At 38.9% G+C, this 6,144-nt stretch overlaps 1 long non-coding RNA gene across 1 annotated transcript; it reads left to right on the forward strand.

Moving 5' to 3' along the window:
• Positions 1 to 388: 388 nt before the first annotated feature.
• LOC306996411 lies at positions 389 to 2,625 on the forward strand. The gene is made up of 3 exons (XR_013797072.1): positions 389 to 695; positions 1,885 to 1,961; positions 2,430 to 2,625. It is a non-coding gene; the product is annotated as an uncharacterized lncRNA (long non-coding RNA).
• Positions 2,626 to 6,144: the final 3,519 nt, after the last annotated feature.

Here is a 6,144-nt window from a genome sequence, read left to right on the forward strand (position 1 = left end):
AGACCACCTCTTCAGCTGGGTCTCGGTTCGGTTGTTTGGTCCGCACCCGAGTGCGATTGCTGTATTCACACCTGCCCAAAAGGTCCGCACCAAGGGGGGAAACGAACTAGAGTTCGATTCAATCGAACCAAACAAGGCAGGTGTGAATACACCCTAAGTTCAGTCTGATTACTGACTAAATTAAATACATAGGCTAGGCTATTCATTCTCATTCCTTACTATTAATGCTATCTTTTGTTGTTTTGACGACAACATTAATGACAGACACATATATGGCTGCTGTCACTTTTACTGCTAGAGCAAGTATCCATTGCTGTATTCATTATACTGTCTGTCACACTGTCACATGCGTTTTATACAGAACCAACTGTGTTTAAGAGTACACTCTAAAAACTCCTGGGTTATTTCTTCAACCCATTTTCTGGGTTATTTGTGTTGGGTTAAACTTATGGGTTATTTTTTCAGAGAGTACCCATTTTCTGGGTTATAGGGCTAATATTTTGACCCAATTCCTGGGTTGTTTGAGTTTCTGGGTTATTTTTCAAAGAGTAACCCATGTTCTGGGTCCCCCCTCGGCCCCTCCCCCTGCAGTTGTTCTGGAATTTTCTCACAGGAGACATTTGAAATAACCGACACTTCGCGCTCGATCCGTCTTGGCCTGTGCTTCTTCGGTGCAACTTCGTCGTGTATTCAAGGTAAGCGAGTATTTTCAGTGTTGATATAATGTAATATTTTCTGTGTCCATGTCCCCGTTGCTAGTTTAGCACCATTTGCTTAAAAAATTACCATGGCTTTGCTACGTTGAGACTAGTGTTAGCTGTGGTAACTTAATTGTGGTTGTCATGTAGCTACGCTATCGCGAAAACATCTAACTTAACTAGTTTAAAGTCTGTGTAAAGTCAAAATAAATATGTGTTTTGAGTTTGTCAGACTAAAGAAGAAAGTGTAAACCACCCAGACAATTTGAATGATTAAAAATAACGATAGGTTCATGATATTAGGTGACAAAATGGTTGAAATGCTTTTTACACATTGTTGAGAAATACATTTATGACCTAGGCTATTTAATGTGTTTAGAAGAAAATGACTGAATTCACTTTACACGGTCTTTAAATTCTATTTTTCATAACATGTGCTGTACTTATCTCATTGTTATAATAACGGCAATAATACGGTAACGTTAAGTAACGTTAGCTAACGTTACAGTCCAGCTAACTTAGTGGCGACGTCGTGCCCATAGACAGTATATAAACGTGTCGTGCCGCGGCTAGAGCGACGACACAATCGTTGAGTTATGTTTACCAGCTGCGCCGTGCTTATCATATCATACAGTGCTCTAAGTTACTGGCTGAAGTAAAACCTGTTAACCTTTGCAAGTGCGCCGGCGCACTGAAGCGTTATTTGGTTAAATAGTTCAAAGTTACTATCAGATTTAATGTTATTACCGTGACAAACTATACATCATTAAAAATATATGACTCAAGTTTCAGTATTTGACCACTATTGTATTCTGAGAAACTTATATTGACAGTTATGTCTTAATTTGTGTCAGAAGTTATGAAAAAATTAGTCCTTTAATATGAATTATGATCGTCAGCCGCTCTCATTCAAAAAAATGACAGTGCTTGACAAAACAACGTGCCTCAGGGCTTTTAGCTCAAAAATGTGCAGATTTGGAGAAATATTGATAGATTCTCATAGGTTTACATCAGAGTTCTATAGACAGGAATAATATTTATTGAATTTATACCCAAATGTGTCGATGTAATAATTATGAGCACTGGATACTCTGATGTAACGTTACTGTGTTTTCAATCCATAAGAGCAGCCTGAGGTCAAGTCTTTGAATTGTTGCTAACCTCTATATTGCTATGTTTTCTCCAGGTCATTTTAAATGGACAGCTTTGTCGCTGATGTGCCAACTCAGTGGCGGCTTTCTGAGCTGATAGAGAATTTTAAAGGTGAGCATTTTACTCTTACTACCCTTATATCATCTCTCTATACCTAAAAAAATGTCTTTAATTGGGCTTAAATGTGTCGGTGCAAGATTCTGTGAAAGTCACAACTTCTTCGACAGTGGAGTATGCATATCTATATAACCCTTATAGTTAAAAGATACTTGTGCCTTGTCTTTATGCTGTTATGCATAAGAATAGGCCAGATATTCACCTTTGCATTAATGTCATTACACTTGTTAATGAAAGAAAAGATGGACAGTAGTATAGACTGTCATTCACACTAAATGGGTAATGCTGCAAAATAACCACATCAGTTAACTAGGAAATTGGGCCACGTTAAAAAACAACAACACAACATTCCCTTAAAAGTGATTATTTTTTAGCTTTATAATCAAAGAGTGTCTGGTGAGTGGTTCACAATTGTCTCGACTTATTAGTAATACTCATGTTGTCTTGTTTTCTGTCTTTCAGATGAAGACATGGATGAGGAGGCATTTCTTCTCTTAGATGAGGACACTATCAAAAATCTTGTCCCCAAAGTTTGTCCCAGGCTTAAATTCCTAAAGCTCTCCAGAGACTTTAAAGGAGAATTCCGGCGAAAAATGAACCTAGAGGTAATTAATACATGGTTACCGAGTCGACCGTTCTTTGGGATTTGTTTTCATGATAATCGAATGTAAAGAGTTTTATCTCTAAAAACTGATTAGCTTATAACGCTATATCGAATATAAGTAAAAAGAAATCGTTTGTTAATACCACTAACACGGCTCAAAATAGCCTAACACTAACACGGTAGCATAATGAGGGTCCCTACATGCAAACCGAAGCATTGAGAACTTTGTAAATGTACAGACAGTTTAATAAGAAGATACTTTATAAAGACAGTACATTACGCGTATACAGGCAGGAGCCATCTTGGAAAACAGACTCGACCAGTCGAGCCATGAACGCCGTGCTAAGACAGCTGAACTGTGACTTTAACCTATAGACCAGCTCACGTAGCACGGCGTTCGTGGCTCGACTGGTATGTACTGTCTTTATAAAGTATCTTCTTTTTAAACTGTCTTTACACTTACACAGTTCTCAATGCTTCGGTTTGCATGTAGGGACCCTCATTATGCTACCGTGTTAGGCTATTTTGAGCCTTGTTAGTGGTAAACAATTTCTTTTATATATATACTAGCGTTATAAGCTAATCAGTTTTTAGAGATAAAACTCTTTACATTCGATTATCATGAAAACACATCCCAGAGAACGGTCGACTCGGTAACCATGTGTTATTAACCCCTAGGTTCATTTTTCGCCGGAATTGTCCTTTAAAGGACAAGTTCTGTATTTTACACTTAAAGCCCTGTTTTCAGATCTTTTCTGATGAAATAGAACGGTTAAGATTGAAATTTGGACACATGCTGCTGTCCCGAGAATTTTTGGTTTCTGTGGTAGCACCCCCACCTCCACAATGGCTGCATAGGTGCACTGGAACAATCCTACGATTAACTACGATAAAACCTGTTGGAAAGCATCTTTTGCAGCGATTTTTGTGTGAGCATATCAGTGAACACCCCGGACCACTCGGTAAGTTTCACGTCTTTGTAATCTTTTATTTCATCAGAAACTATCTGAAAACAGGGCTTTAAGTGTAAAATACCGAACTTGTCCTTTAAGCCTTAAATTCAATCCAGTTATTGAATGTTGTCGAATGTTTGAGTTGTTTATTTTTCTATTTTTTCTTTCCAATATTGTTATTACAGTCTGACCTAAAATAAATATGAAAATAAATATGTCCAAGTGTGTGTGTTTTTTATATATATATCTATATATTATATATATATATCTATATATATATTTATATATATATCTATAGTTTAATTTAATTTAATGCAATAAAAATGTAAAAGTGCTTGAAGTGTGTAATATAATTTAAAACAAAGTTTTATTTTCTGAAATAAGGCATACTGGCATAGTAACCCAAGTTAGGTTATTTTTGACCCAACTCCTGGGTTAAAAAGGGACCAACTAATTTCTGGGTTATTTAAACCCAGATATTTGGGTTGTTCTTTTGACCCAGAAGTTGGGTTGTTCTTTTGACCCAGAAGTTAGGTTATATTAACTACAATGTTGGGTTGTTTTAACCCAAAATTTGGGTCAGGTATTTAACCCAGAAGTTGGGTCAAAAAGAATAACCCAATTTTCTGGGTTGAAATAACCCAGAAATTAGTTGGTCCCTTTTTAACCCAGGAGTTGGGTCAAAAATAACCCATTATGGGTTATTTTTGACCCAGGAGTTTTTAGAGTGTATACTTACCAAGACCAGAATTTTGACACAATTTTGAAAAGTGAAGTGTTGAGATCTGGGAGAAATGGAAATCTCGCTGGGGACACATATGAGCCGCCAGGAAGCTAAGGTCTAGCCTGCCTGGAGTGTGTTCCTGTTTCCCCCTCCATCTGGTCTAAACTCAATCTTGGGATGGCGCGGGTCATGACATCCAGTAATTCCCTATACGCAGGTGACGATGGGGAGGCGGGCTCATTTAAACATCTCACCTCAACTCCTGTCACATCTAGTTCCTCGGAACTTGAGCATCCATGCAACATGCTGGAAAAAGCCGGCGGGCAGGCTTCCGGATTCGGCGTGAGAGTCTCGGAATTGACGACAGAGGATTGGGATAGGGAAAGACCCCTCCCAAGCTCGTAGGCCAGATCCATCTGCGAGCTCTATGCTTGTTGACGCCGCACTACCTTGGCAACAGCGGGTCCCGACGCCTGGCACCCGTTCCCTGTAAATAGAGCCAGACAGGAGTAAATCTTTCTCACTGTGAAATTATCACGGCAACCCTCGTGGGTTTACCTTACATGCTCCACTCCGAGACATATCACACATAAATCATGCGTGTTATTTGGTGTGATATATCTCACACATTTCTTGAATCTGCATTCACTGCATTTAAAAAAATAATAATTGTGATTTATGGCACATGCACACACAAACAAACGGCTTTCTGAAGACAAAGAAGCTGATGACATGTTCTCTAGGCCCCCCTTATATATGCTTGTGATGCTTGTGACATCACCTGATGGCAGTAGCCAATCAAGATTGGCATTTAGCACACGTCAGACATTGGCTCATGTGAAGTGTTCCCATAGCGTCAACACCATGTTCAGTGCGAGTTCCACTTTGAAAGGGAACTAAATATCTTTAATTGTAAGCTGTGGCTTGTGACCAAGCTGTGGTTTATTTCTGATATTGTTATAGCCACAGTAGTAGAAGTTCTGAATTGAAAGTGGAAAGTCTTACACTGCCTCGCACATGTTGGGCAAATAACACCTCCGATGAAAAAGGTCAGTGGTTCTAGGAACTTAGTTATAGGAACTAGTCATCACCAGAGTGGTTCCCAGAGAACTAAATGTTCCCCTAGGGCCGTTTTGCTGGCTGCATTCACACCACCAGTAGGGAGTCTGGTGTATGTAAGTTGCGCTTGTTGTTGTGACTTTTAATTTGACAGCGTGGCGGACATTTATTTTGATGGCGCTGAAAACACCAGAGCCGAAGGACACAGCACTTCCATTCTCCGTCTTCATTAGTTTACAATATGTTTAACAGTCCTGTCTAATACAGTATGTTATAGAACTATTATACAAAGAAAGTAGAGAGTAAATGAAAAAGTTTTAGCATTTGCCATGTGGTTGATGCCCAATATTGCTAGCTGAGCAGAAATATGTAATCATGTTTCACTTGGTCCCCTTGGATTTGCATTGGATTTTCTCTTTAGCATAAAGGTTGAGAGGTCTATCTATCACTGTTTTCGTAGAGTAAATATATAGGCTATAATCTGTGCACATGGCTTTTTATAAATGGCGGGTGCTGATGTTTTGCGTGCATTCGGGCAATCAGCGAACACTTACGTCACTGGTAGTTCTTATAGTGCTGGTTTAGACCTTACTCTTAAGGAGGAGCTAAAAATTAGTTCCTCCAAAAGAGTTCCAAGAACTAAAATCGTTCCCAGTTCCTGCAGTGCGAACATGCCAAAAAGCTGGTTCTTCTGCCATTAGTTCTAGGAACTAAAAGGTTCCTCGAGTACGAAAGCCCCTAAAAGTAGTCGTTGTAAAAGTTCAATGAAACTAAGTTGCTGAAGCTCACAGTTTTGTTTATTATAGCACAGTTGTATACTGTAATTTTTTGGGAAAA

This window comes from Phoxinus phoxinus, assembly GCF_949152265.1.
Source record: "Phoxinus phoxinus genome assembly, chromosome: 4".
NCBI classification, from domain to species: Eukaryota; Metazoa; Chordata; class Actinopteri; order Cypriniformes; family Leuciscidae; genus Phoxinus; species Phoxinus phoxinus.